The 13,372-nt window shown below is 44.3% G+C and overlaps 1 protein-coding gene and 1 long non-coding RNA gene across 2 annotated transcripts in view; one reads left to right on the top strand and one right to left on the bottom strand.

The window, feature by feature from the left end:
* SATB1 (SATB homeobox 1) overlaps positions 1-7,671 on the bottom strand; it is a 103,550-nt gene extending 95,879 nt beyond the window's left edge. The window contains exon 1 of the mRNA XM_079795648.1: positions 7,453-7,671. The gene's annotated coding sequence lies outside the window, so the exon portion shown is untranslated. The remainder of the gene's footprint in view (positions 1-7,452) is intronic.
* Positions 7,672-8,217: 546 nt separating this feature from the next.
* On the top strand, positions 8,218-9,563 carry LOC307113722. Its single transcript, XR_013814886.1, has 2 exons — positions 8,218-8,272; positions 8,691-9,563. It is a non-coding gene; the product is annotated as an uncharacterized lncRNA (long non-coding RNA).
* The last annotated feature ends 3,809 nt before the right edge of the window (positions 9,564-13,372 follow it).

Here is a 13,372-nt window from a genome sequence, read left to right as displayed (position 1 = left end):
GTGGGCATCTCAACATATAATGTGGGAAAGGTAAAAACAGCTGAGGGACAGCAATTTCTGCTACTGGCAAAAGTGATCAAGCCAATACCCATTACAAGGAAAGGAAAAAAAGAAAAGCAGGGAGAAAATTTTGTATCCCAGTGAAAAGTTCTAAAATTCAGTTGTTTTAGTAGAAACCATTTTGATGATTCTGGACCAAAATCTGACTGCATACATTCTAAAAGAATATTTTTAAGAGTCTAGCAAGCAGCAGCTTGTAGGTAAGCATATACATCATTCTTTCTTTTTTCTTTTTTACATGGCTGTTAATATAGAGTTAACGTGTCTCAGAAAAGGCTGTAATTAACTGTCTACTGCTCTAATAACACTAATAAGCGTACAGTGTTATTAAAATACAATGACTGCATACAAAGTAAGGCTGTCATTTTTTGACTTTTAAGATAATGTTCTAAATTGTTTTTGAGTCTTTTTCAACCACCCAAAAGAGCCCACCTCTAAGATTTGTTTTATAAAGCACAGCGATTAAAATATTGTTATTTCCTCCCATAGTCTGAAGAAATCTGTCTAACATTAAATAGGATACCTAGGCATCATTTCAATGGGTAAAGACACAATGGGAAACACTAGGATTCTTTCACCAATTCCGTATATCCTTTTAAAATTTACAAGTGTAAGCATTTTAGTTGAGCCCCTCATTCACTGATAATATACTTGAATGGGGAAAGAAAGGTTAGCTTTATCAAGAATCACATAGCCGTGTTGTTAATTCCCAATGATTTTCCATTGTCTAGTTCACTGGAACAAGAAAACTCAATTGCATTCAACATCAAACAGCTAATTATGGATTTGCTATATTCAAGACTATCTCCATTTCAAAGGATATCTGTGTACACTGGGTTCTATTTTATTTATAATAATTATTACAATGAAATATTTATAACATAAAACCTCTTTTGCCTTAAAGTCCTTAACATTATAAACGGGTGAAAGGCCAAATTCTCATTTACATGCTCTTAACAGCATTACAGAAACCATTGAGTAAGACTAGAAAGGAACATCTAGCAATCAAGTTTACTATATGCCTGGCTTCCTGGAAAACTGCATCTCAAGAATTCCCTTTTCTTTAAATATCTCAAGGAAAGATCCGTCTAGCAACTTCCCCTGGGAGCTTCCTACCCTATTTTGCCACCCGCCCCCCCCCCCCCAAAAAAAAAGAAAGCCCACTGAAAAATTTGTGTTGGTATCTGGTCTCAAATCATCTCTAGCTGAGAAAAAGCAACATCCCAACACAGAGACCCCCCCCCCCAACACTCAATGCCTGTCCCTCCCTGTGGCTGTAGCCCTGCTTCTCCACATGGAATGGATAGGAAAGTTTCTGGCACTTACCCTCCAAATATCAGAAGCTGCTCTCTGAATCTAGCCCTACAAGAGAGCTATCAAAAGGTAGCCTTTGATGAGGTGACAGTGAGGGAAGTTCTCTCTGGCAGTGCTCAGCAAGGCAGAAGCATCCCCAAATGAGGTGGTTACCAGTTGCCTGTGAAGCAGTTGGACCATTACTGCAGTTCTGAGGGTGCGTCACAAATCAGGTCATAGCTCTGGGTAGAGTCCACCCACTTCACCCTGTACAACGCCCTCCACTTCCTGCACACCTGGGGGGGAGGGGTACAGCACCGGAGTGGGGGGGGGGCAATGCAGATCCACAGATATTCTTGTAAAGGCACAACCAGGTGCAGCCTGACATCCGCTTCTTCTGCAAGCCTTTCAGCTTCACTTGGGGGACCTGCAGCCCGAGGTACTCAAAATGTGTGCAATCACAGGCAGGTTCTAAAATGAGTGGCGAGCGTCATAAAAATATTGCACAGTTCAATGTTTTATCCAGCAAACACCTCTCCTCCACCACTGGAAACGGAACCACGTCTTCATTTTTGATTACAAGACACTTCACAACCCCATGTCAAATAACGGGACTGAAATTTCAGGAGAATCTAGGGACATAAATGCCAGGGTACCAAGCTAACTCATTTCCGTCTCGCATAACTAAACTAGATCACTGCCTAAGCTGAACTACATGTTTGAAAGTCCATTGAAAGAGATGATTAGAATTTCTATTACGAACCAAGCCTCAGACAGCAACATCAGTGGAAGTGATAAAGAATAATTTGAAAGAATAAAAAATAGGCCAATATGCTGGAGAAATGCTATGCTACTAAATCTCACCCTGAATACGTAGACACGCAACCTGCATCTGTTTACTCTGAAATGAAATATCTGATCTTAAAAAGACTTTAAAAGAAATAAACAGCAAAAGGTACCATTGGCATAAGTTCAAAAGTATTAAATAATGTGTGTTAATGTGCTGATCACACTCTATGAAGACATCAAGTTTAAATAGACTTACCATTGAGAATAGCACTTAGGAACTATATATAAATTACCATAGTAGACACTCTTTCTTTGGTATAGGGAAGCACAAGAGCCTTGTGTAACAAATTTGATTTATATGCTGTATTAAGACCACATTCTGCTCTGATGTCAATGAAATATGTGATTAGAGATTGACAATTGTGTGTAGACGATGAGCATGAGGGACTTACAGAATGTAAGTGAAAATAAGAATTTTCTCAAGTTAACCATAAGTTTTAGAATTCAACTTTAGCAGTGTTTTGATGTTTCCAGGAGTTTGAAAGAGAAGGGATTTTAATTGTAAAGGAAAAACAACAAATTCATTTAGTATTACAAGAAAGCTGAAATCACCCATATCTTAAGGTTGATAGAGTAACAGGAAAGGAGGCAAGAATATTTTCAGAGGGAAGCCAACAGTACCGAGCAATCAATGAGCCCTACTTTGCACTTATATTTGAAGATTTCCAGTAAAAACTGAAACATTCCATCTTAGACTTGGAAGGGAAGACACTTTATCAAAGTTATTATCTAAGTAATCAAAGCGCTTAAGTAACCTATTTGGAACTTTGTAGAAAGTCAATTTAGAAAACACACACTTGAATGTGTTTGAACGTATTTGTCCTGAGGTTGCTCTAACAGATGACTATTTTAAGTGGCATGCAGATTCTTTGGGGGTTTTGATGTTATAGTTGAGGTATGTAAAGTAACATTTCTTCCAGCTGGTTCTCACACGACAGAGATGAAATTACTTTTCTTTAAGGTTTTGCCACTGGGAAATGATAAGAAAACCTGCTTTCAACCCCTACCCCCAACCAGGAAGAGTCTGAAGCCCTGGATTATAGCACAGGTAGATATTAAAATGGAGACAGAGCCGTTATTTAGTGGTGACAGGAATATAAATACGTGCACTAACCTATAAACTGGTACTTACTTCAGGAAGGTAAGTAATATTTTTCCTCTGATTGCTGAGCTGTCAGTTTAATGCAGCGTAAATAAACAGTAGGTGCCTGCTAGCTCGAAGTAGGAAGTGTTCATTCCACACGAGGAACAGATTACTGAAGCCTGATGCTCATCATGCTGAAACATAACTTTCATTTTACCAGAAAATACACCCTACCGTGGAGGATTTTTCGTGCCTGATCTATTAATTAACTTAACTCTGTTCTGTCAAAATGTAAACCAATTTGTTAAAAATCATCCCAGACTTTTGGAGTTTGAAAACCCAAATCAATTTGAAAAGCAAGAGTAATGACTGCTCTGTAACCTGACCACAAATGCTACAGCCAAATACTTAACAGAATAAGCAATAACTGTACAAAACCAAAAAAAAAAAAGAGAGAAAAGAACAAATTTAAATATGGAATTTAATCTGAGTTACAGAATTTACTCAAAATCCTCCTCCGTGGCTAATTAAAAGCAACTGGCATCTTTACTTTTGTTGTCACCTTGTGCTACTTAAGTCCATCCAATATGTACGCTTGTTCTGCTCCCTGAAATATCTAAAGGTAAGCCATTCATGAAAATCAAATCATACTCTTTGATCCTAACAGAAACATTACTGAGCTCTGCTGAGAGAAGTGGCAAGCCTGAGGATCATATGACGATGCCCTTCCTAACAGCAGTCATATAAAATGTGGTTTTCTTCCCATTTTCTATATGCCACAACGCTATGACAGTATATAGCAAGTAATCTTCTCCTTACATACAAGTACTGGGCAAAATAGTTCATGGCATCATTTAAAATGGGGACACATCTGATCTAAAAAGCAGACAAGGCAATTTGGGGAGGCTGTTCTTTAAAACATGAACACATTCTGATAATCAATGGGTTGTAAAGAGAAAAGAAGGGTTTAAAAATATTTTTTTGCATTGGACTACAGCATGTCTGGATATGGTCTGAATATTGATTCAGTGACATGTATTTATTTTACATACTTCACCAATCCCAAGTACTAATAAGCGTCATCCAAGATAACACATCTTGAAAGAAATGATGTGTTTGTGTACAGGGCATATCTATGTATGGCCCTTTTGGAAATTTACAGAGCAGATGACAAACCACTAGAGTGCTTTATAGAGTCCCTACTGTATATCCATGTTGTCTTTAGCTTAATAGAGTTTGTAACCAGAAGATTTTTACAATAATGAGGAACAGGTGCCTGTCACCTGACCTTTTAGGCCTAATTTACAATCCACAACCTGTCACCTGAAAAAAAAATAATTCAAAACCTCCTCCAGATATTTCCATCTTTGCCAACACGTAATGTAGTCTTTCTTAACCATCACTCAGCATATCGTATCTTATTAAGTCGCAGGTTCACATAGCTGGCAACAGACTTCTTTGCAGAAATAAGCCAATGTTCATTTTGTGGTGGTTCTTGTTTAAGATGCTGAGAAACAAAAGACCCACTTTTGTAGATGATCAACCAAAGAATATATTAATTTATTACAACAACTAAACAAAAGGCATTCCTTTTGAATACTTTTACATACAAAGAACTATTATTTATTACATATTTCAGCTTGTGGGAAAATGAGGAATGCATTGATTCTGGAAATAACTATTCAGACTTTGGGAAGTTCTTTAGGTTTTCTTTATCTTCCCCCTCCCTTCCATCCCTCCTACCCCCCACACATTTTAAGGCACTAGTACTTTAGGAGGGAAATCCCTATTTGTTCTTTATTATACATCATTTGTATTCATTATTCAGAAAGGAATACAAAATTGAGCAGTGATTTTTATTTCTCTTGTACGAGCTTGTTACATGTAGCCATGCTCAAATTTAACAGTGCTTTGTATTTTATAGCTACTGTTTACATATTATGTATTGCGTATGACTGAACAACTCTACATTTAAAATATTGTTTCCATTAGAAAAAAACATGAAGTAATAAGTGTCAAATGGAGATGAAGAATAAACATGCCTGGTATATTTATAAAATGCATAGTCATTTAAAATATGCAGAAATACGATACATATTTTGCTACTGTTACATAGTATGCACATTGTTTAAAGTCTATTTAATAATGTGCCTAACCAAGTTAATTAAAGTATTTATGTCTGGTGATTGTGTTAAACACTTGGAGAGGTAGTGAAAGATGCAGCCAGTTACTTCTGCAAACTAAAGTTGAAATTATGCACTTATTATAACCTTTTCTAACAATGTGAGAAAAACAGAGTAAATATATTAAATCTGTTTCACAACAGATGCTTAGGTTGTTAATATTTAAGATGCCTATTCATGCTATTCCTGTCTGCACATTTGTCAAAAATGTAAGCTTGAATGCTAATGTTTGCCAGCAGACTGGAGCAGCCAGTATATGAATGTACTACTGTTCTACTAAAATAATATGCAATAGAAATAAAGAACTGCTGCTAAATCATAGCACCAGTACCACATAGCAGATTAAAGGTTTGCAGAGCAAACACCTCAACCTTGGTTTTCTCCAGTCTTAAAGTGTGTGTGTGTGGGGGGGGGGGAGGTGTTGCAGCCACATTTGACTACAGAATAAATCTTGCATTCCTGATATCTCAGAAAAATCCACTGTAGACAGGGTGTAAATTTCAATGAAGTTTCAGCGGGATGAGTTCCTGGGTCAGCAGCACAAACCCTGTAGATTTCAGGGACTGCTTCGAACAAAACCTGGCACTAAGCCGTGTAGTTTTACTCCTTCTTCCCCCCCCCTACTCTGTCCTCTAGGGAAAGTCAGGTGGCCTGGCCTCCAAGGATGCAGGCACGGAACCCCAGGTTCTGTCCTGAAAACAGGACGTCTTTCTGTTTTCCGTCTTTTACAACCACGTGAAGTCCAAGTGTTACACCGTCTGCCTGGAAATGCGGACGGAATGCCGCTGAGAAAGTTCAGAGAGGAAGGGCCCAGAGGTCAAAGTTGCCAGCGAGGGCACTTGGGGAAGGGACCCTGTGGTTGACACTTGTTAAGTGAAATTTGCAATGCCCTGGTGGAGGTCCGGGCCAAAACCTCCAGCAAGAGCCCAAAGTCCCTCTTGGCATTCTGGAGTCCTCCAAGAGTCCTGCTCTGTGAATTGGCCCGGGTACGCGCGCGTCACTCCTGGACCTGCCACCTGCCTGCGCCGTCCCTCTCACGGCGGTTGCCCAAACCCACGTTCCGCCGCCCCGGGAGCCTCGGCAGGCAAGCGGGGCGCACGGAGACAGCCGCCCCGCTCGCGTCGGGACCGCGGGAGGGAGACCCCCGTGGCTGCTCAGGGATGTCTCCGTCCCTGCAAAGAGGGCAGCACCTCTCCCTTCCTCCAGCCCCTCTCCAAAGCCACGTTCCCTCCAGGAGTCTTTTCAGGACCGGCCTCACCACGGCCAGCGAGGGCTGGAAACGCGGAGTGCCGCGGCTTTCAAACTCCCGGCTCCAACTTGAGCGCCCCGGCGCCCGAGCGGTTCCCGGGCAGGAGAAGTTGCCACAAACTTCCCAGGTCCCTGTCCGCCGCCGCTCCCAACCGGCCGCGCGGGCGGGGGGCGGAGGAAGGCGCACAGGGACCGGGGAAGGATGCTGAGCCGACTGGCCATCCGGCGGGGGGAGCGTCTCCACTCCCCAGCGTCCTCCTCGGGGCACCTTTCTGCCAGCCCGGCTCGGAGGGGCACAGAGAGGCTCTCCCTTTCTCCGTAGGCTTCCTTCGGTCTTCCCTACCCCTCCCTGTTCTCATCCAAAAGGGGTCACGCGGACGACCTGAAGGAGTTTGTGCAGCCAGCGTCTGTCGGGCGGGCAGGTGTGTGCGTGTGCCCGCACCCTGGGAGAGGACGGATGGCATCTTCGAGTCCCCCATCCCGCGTGCTCTCCCTCACTCTACCGGCCCAGCCCTGGACCCGGCAGCGCGAGCGACAGAAGGGGCTCGACAGACCCCTGCCGCCTGTGCCCACGAGAGGGGAGCCGAGCCGCCCCAACCGGGGGCGCCAGGAGTGGGTGCTACAAAGAAGTTTGGATCGATCCCGAAAAAAAAAAAAAAGAGAGAGAGAGAGAGAGAGACAGCGATAAAAGAGCAAGAGCAGGGAGAAAAAGAGAGGCAAAGGAGCAGAACTCACTCAGGCATGGGCGCTGGGGGTGGCGGTGGCTGTCGAGTGCGGGCCGGAGACCGGGAACGGCTCCCCGGGCGGGCGCACCGGCGTCGGACTTCCGAGGCGGCGGCTTCTGCCTCTGGTGCCGCCGCCGCCGGAGCTGCGGCTGCCGCGGAAGTTAATTGCAACTTGACTTCAAGTTGTCTTCTTTCCCCATCCGAAGTGGGCGTTTAAAGGGGAGAGCGAGGCGAGGAGCGAGCGAGCGAGCGAGCGCGCGGGGCCGAGGGGAGGAAGGGAAGGGGGGGGAGGGAGGAGATGTTAAGGGGGGGAGGAGGGGGCGGGGGCGGGGGCGGGAGGGGGAAGGGGCCGGCGGGAGCTGCTCTGGGCTCGGCGGTCGCCGCGCCCGCAGTCTGGAGGCGCACGGGAGCGGCCAGGCGCCCCCCGCGGGAGCCCGCAGCCACCCGCGGCGCGCATCCAGCCGCGCTCCTCCGCCCCGCACGCTGCGCCCCGGGGCTCCGTGGGCTCCGCGTCGCCGCCGATTCGGAGCCGGTGCGACGCGGGGCTGGCCAGTGGGGCGGCGAGGCGAGGGCCCGGCCCGCCTCCCCTACGCCCGCCCCGGCTTCTCCCCCTGGCGGTGGAGCCTCGGCGGCCGCCGGCAGCACCCGGCGCGCTGGGAGCCCGAGCCGAGCCGAGCCCGAGCCGCTGCCGCCGCGCGCTGCTCCCAGGCTCCCTCCCTGCGCGCCGGCCGGGGTGTTGGGGGCGGGGGGGCGGCGGGCCGGAGGGACGAGGGCGGGCGAGGGGCGCGCAAGGGGATTGGCACCGAAGATCGGACCCTCAGCCGCGAGGGGTAAGTGTGGGCGCCTTGGAGTGCGCTTGGGGTGCGCGGCGCGGTTCTCGACGCCCGCCAACCCTCCCCTCTCACCTCTCCCGGGCCCCCACCTCGCGCACCCCTCCTCTTGCTGCCTGCGGCTTCCTCTTGTTGTTCGTTGTTTGGCTGGGCTTTTTTTTTTTTTTTTTTTTTTTGAGGGGGAACAGGGGGGTGATTGCAGAGTGTGCCAGCGGAGGAGGAAGTCAGGTGAGAGGCCCCGACAATCCCCCCCCCCGCCCCCAACCCAGCCTGCGTGGGATGTATCACTCCCCACTAGGGGCATGTGGGCCAATTTTTTTCTCTTCAATGTTAGGTGAAGACGGTCTTTCCTAGAGGGCCTCCTTCCCTCACCGCCTGTTCTGCCCATCTCCCTTCACCCCACGCTCGCCCCTCTTAGTACCCCATGCAGGAGCGCTGCACCCCAGCTAAGGAGCACGTGGCGGAAGGAAGAGGAGTGGACCCCTGGCCATTGGTTTACTATTTATCCTCCCATCCATCGGCAGCTGTACTTTCCTACTCGCTGGAAGAAAGACGCCTAAGCTGAGGTCCAATTTCTCCAAAAAGCTGGAAGCGAAGAGGGCTTGTGATGAGGGGCGAGGGAATGTTCCCCAAAGGAGACTGAAACTCCGAAAACCTCTGCAAGATCAGGGGTGACTGGAGGTTCAGGACCCCAGCTAAGGTGAAACGGAAATTCAACTTTGCCCCTCTCCTCTGGCCATTCGTCCCCACCCCCACCCCCGACTCTAAGGAAGCTAACAAGTCTTTTGTTTTTGTGTTGTGTCGTCTTTGGAAAATTTGCATTGAGTGTGACAACAGAAAATTACTACTGTTTACTCAGTGTAAGGAGATTGCAGAAAGAAAGAAAAAAGTCTTTACTTTTTCTCTTAGTATGTGTGTACACGTGTGTGTGTGTGTGTGTGTGTGTGTAGTTGTTGTTAGGTTCAGGGCATGAACTGCAAAACGTCAGTTTGTAACAATAAGAATTGCAGAGCCGCCTCGTTGTATTTTTAGAAGCTGCACTTTCTTGAGTTCCTTTCACACAAGGCTTGCTCTCTCATTAAACCCCCATAAATAATTGTATTTACAGAGAAGGAAACTATGGTAGCAGGAGGGAGATTGCTAAGATCTCCATCCCGCTAGCCTGGAACACAGTTTACAGTGAAGTTCCTGGAAAGTGACTGTGGGCTGAGAATTCAGCTTTTTTCCTAAAAGCTCTGCTAGGTCCTCTCTGTCAAATGTCTATGAATAAAGCACGCTGGGAAAATCCTGACATCCGTGCAGTCTTATTTTATCTTTTACACAGTGGCGGATGCTACTTTTCAAGCCCTGGTAACAAACACGTCAACTGTGCTGTATTTTGGTGTGGGTTTTCTAAATAAAGGAGAGTCGCCCATGTATTCATGCTGCTTTCTCATCTGCCAGTTCTTTTCTATCAATGGGTATTGAATTTACTGGAATGTATCCGTCTTTTTTCAGCTGATTGTCATTTTAGGCGGAGACGACAATTCCAAAGACATAAGAATACGCAAAGTTTATTTTAGAGAAAGAGCCCTCATTTTTTAAGACACAGGTGCCCACCGCAACTCCTGGTTCTGTAAAGCATGGCAAAAAAAAAAAATGTATAAATGATTGTGATAAAACACAAGTTTTCTTTCCTGGACCACTTTCTTCCCCTGCAGGACCCAGGAGACACCCAACCCTGCCTTAGTTTCCCAAAATGCTGAATTGCCTAACCAGTACCAATATTTCCATCTGGGAATGACATCAGGTTTGGAATGGAAAGAATAAATAAATCCTCAGTCTTTAATTACTGCTTATTAGCAATTTCTTGTAGCAGGCAGCTGATTCTCCAATTCTAAAAGCCTGAAATGAACCTTAACAGAAACTGAAATACAAAAATAAAAGGTTTTTTTTCTCTCCCTTGCACACACTTACATACTGGTCTATTCCCCCTAAGTTATCAATTAAGCCCTCAGAATTCAAGGTGCGCTATGCTCCCATAAATTAAACCAAGGGAAGATTTTGCCCCCCCCCCCCAAGTAGCTTTGTACAGGGAGATCATAGACTCTATTAAAATATAGAATTATGTAATGATGGGTAAAGGGTACTAAGTAACATTATCTTGATAATCTTGAATAAACATTGCCCCCTGGCACATAGTAGGAATACATTAAATGCTTACTGAATTAAGATGTTAATGAAATATTGTAATTGGCCACAAATTCAATAGTACTGAGCTAAGGCTTTTTTTTTTTCTTTTTTCAGAAAAAGAAGGCATTCCGCCACCCCTGAAAGTTATTAAGGTACTACATTTGTATTCCTAGACTTTTTTAATAAGTCCAAATCTAACATAAATAGTTGAAAGACAAATCTGAAACATATCAAATAATAAGAACTAGTGTCAAAAGCTGAATATATTCCTCGGAGAATAGACAATAAAACATTGCCTACTAAATAGTATGAGAAAGACGCAAAGGAGAGATAAAAAGAGTATTGGCCTTCAAGGAACTTATTTGCTGGGAAAATGACATTAAAATGTGAAAAGACAACTCAATAAATCAATAAATGGTTTGAATCAAAGGAATGCTTGAGAAAATATTTTTTTTTCTTTTTTAGACCAGAGGAAATAGACATCCTGAAACTCTGGATTGAAGGGTATTTTTTTTTAAAATTAATTTGTCCAGTCAAAACTTTAGGGGCCATCAATGCAAACATCTTGGGTGAAGGGGAACTCACCACTTACCTCCATAAAGGCAGAGATTTTAGGTAGAGAATATTTAACACACTGTAGAGTTCAATGTATATTGTGTGAATAAAGCATAAAATCATAAGCAATTTATTTCATCTTTGCACACTTCAATATTACATTTTCTTAAATTGCACAGAATTGTTCTTCCTAAAACATACAACCATTAGTCTTTTTCTGTCATTTGCAGGAAAACAGAGCAAATCTATTTTATTAATCAGGATAGGCTATGTTATGCCAGAGTAACAATTCCAAGTTCTAGTGGCCTATAGCGGCCAAAGTTATTTTCTTGGTCATGCTATGAGTCCATTGCACATTACCTGATCTGTTCCATGTCTCCTTATTCAGGGTCCCAGGCTGATGGGACAGTTGCCATCTTGAATGTTTCATGTGGCTATGACAACAATAAAGATCACTCTGAAGAGGCTCATGCTGGCATTTAAATGCTATGGCCAGTAGTGACACGTGTTATTTGGACTCACAACTATTGACAACTATTGCATTGGCTCCTTGGAATCATTACAATGAGGCCAGATAGTGCAGCCTCCCTTGCGCCCAAACAGAGAGAGAGAGCTATGGTGCACATCTCCAAGGACTACCATGCTGACCCTTTCCCACAGGATAGCCTGCAGCTACATGATCATTTCCTGACACTTTGTGGCCCAAAATGTGCCATTCTTCCAGGTAAACATTGCCAGAGAGGCCCCCAGCCTTCTAAGGAGATAAGTTGTGACTTCCTTCACCATCTGTTCTCTCTTTGCAGCACTACCCAAATCACTCCCACAGTGTGATGCTCTTATCCATTTTAAGTCACTATATATTTACTAATACTATATATATTTTTTATTTGCTCAAGACTTACTTTCTGGAAAGGGTACAATGAACAGGAACTTTTAAGAACTGTTAACTGAAGATGTCATTATCATTATCAAGATTTGAGATTTGGTCTTGAGTAGTTACTTTTCTTATTGTAAACCTAAAAACCTTGTAACAAAAAGTTTCTCCTGGAAGTATTCATTCATTCATTCATTCATTCATTCATTTATCCATCTTTTTGTTCATTCAATAAATACTCGTGTGTATCTACTAAATGCAGGCACTCTCGTAAGGGTGATATGGAGATGATTAAGAGTTCTCTTCTAGAAACACATTTTCCAATTGGACAGACAGAAAAAGTCATTGCAATGCTAACAGAGGCACAAAGTGCCATGAGAACACTTAGGAAGAACCAAATAACTCTCTGGCAGGATCCCGGAAAGTTCCATAGAGGATTGAACTAAGTCTTAAGAATAAGTGAGACTCCTCTAGGCAGAAAAGGAAGATGGAGGAAGGATATGTCAAGCAGAGAGACCAGCACACAAAAAGGCACTAAGGAGGACAAAACTTGTTTAGGAATTCAGGGTGGCTAGAACATGGAGTCTTTCTGAAGGATGAAACCAAGCAGTTCCAAATTGTGAAGGGCCTTGCATACATGCTCTTGAGTTTAGACATGATCCGATCCATGAAGGATTGCAAACGATTATGTATACCTTGGGCCGAGCATGGATCTAAGGGAGCCAAGCAGACCAAGTTGAGACCATAAGCAGTGGTGGGAACTGTGGCAACCTGGAGAATTTATTCTCGATAGTCAATGCCAATGATGCGGAATGTCAGTTCTTCAATTTCTACAGAAAAGCTAGAAATTCAGCTTATATGAAAAATTGAAATATTAAATGTTGAGAACTTACTCATATTTCAAAGTACAGATTGGGGAGGGGGGCCTGTCTAATGGTCAAATTGAGGTTAAAGACTACCAGTCAATATCTCCTGCCTGAGATATTAGGTGTCTCATGTGTGAGTTAGAGTCATTAAAGATTGTAAAGATGAGAGCAATACCATCAAATCTCTCTAGAAAGAAGATCACTCTGGTGGCAAAGTAGACAGGAAAAGTCAATCCTGCCCAGCCAGCGTGGTTCAGTGGTTGAACATCAACCTATGAACCAGGAGGTCACGGTTCATTTCCTGGTCAGGGCACATGCCCTGGTGGCAGGCTCAATCCCTAGTGTGGGGTGTGCAGGAGGTAGCCAATAGATGATTTTCTCATCACTGAAGTTTCTCTCTCTCTCTCTCTCTCTCTCTCTCTCTCTCTCTCTCTCCTCTCTCTCTCTGTCTCTCTTTCCCCCTCCCTCCCTCTCTCTCCCTCTCTCTCTCTCCCCCTCCCTCCCTCTCTCTCCCTCTCTCTCCCTCCCTCCCTCCCTCCCTCCCTCTCCCTTCCTCTCTGAAATCAATAAAAATATATATTTTTTAAAAGTCAATCCTGGGAGGCTATAGTTGATATTCTGTACTCATTTGAA

This window comes from Cnephaeus nilssonii, assembly GCF_951640355.1.
Source record: "Cnephaeus nilssonii genome assembly, chromosome: 17".
In the NCBI taxonomy this organism is placed as follows: domain Eukaryota; kingdom Metazoa; phylum Chordata; class Mammalia; order Chiroptera; family Vespertilionidae; genus Cnephaeus; species Cnephaeus nilssonii.
The sequence above is the reverse complement of the archived record's forward strand: the minus strand, read 5'-3'. Positions and strand labels throughout refer to the sequence as shown.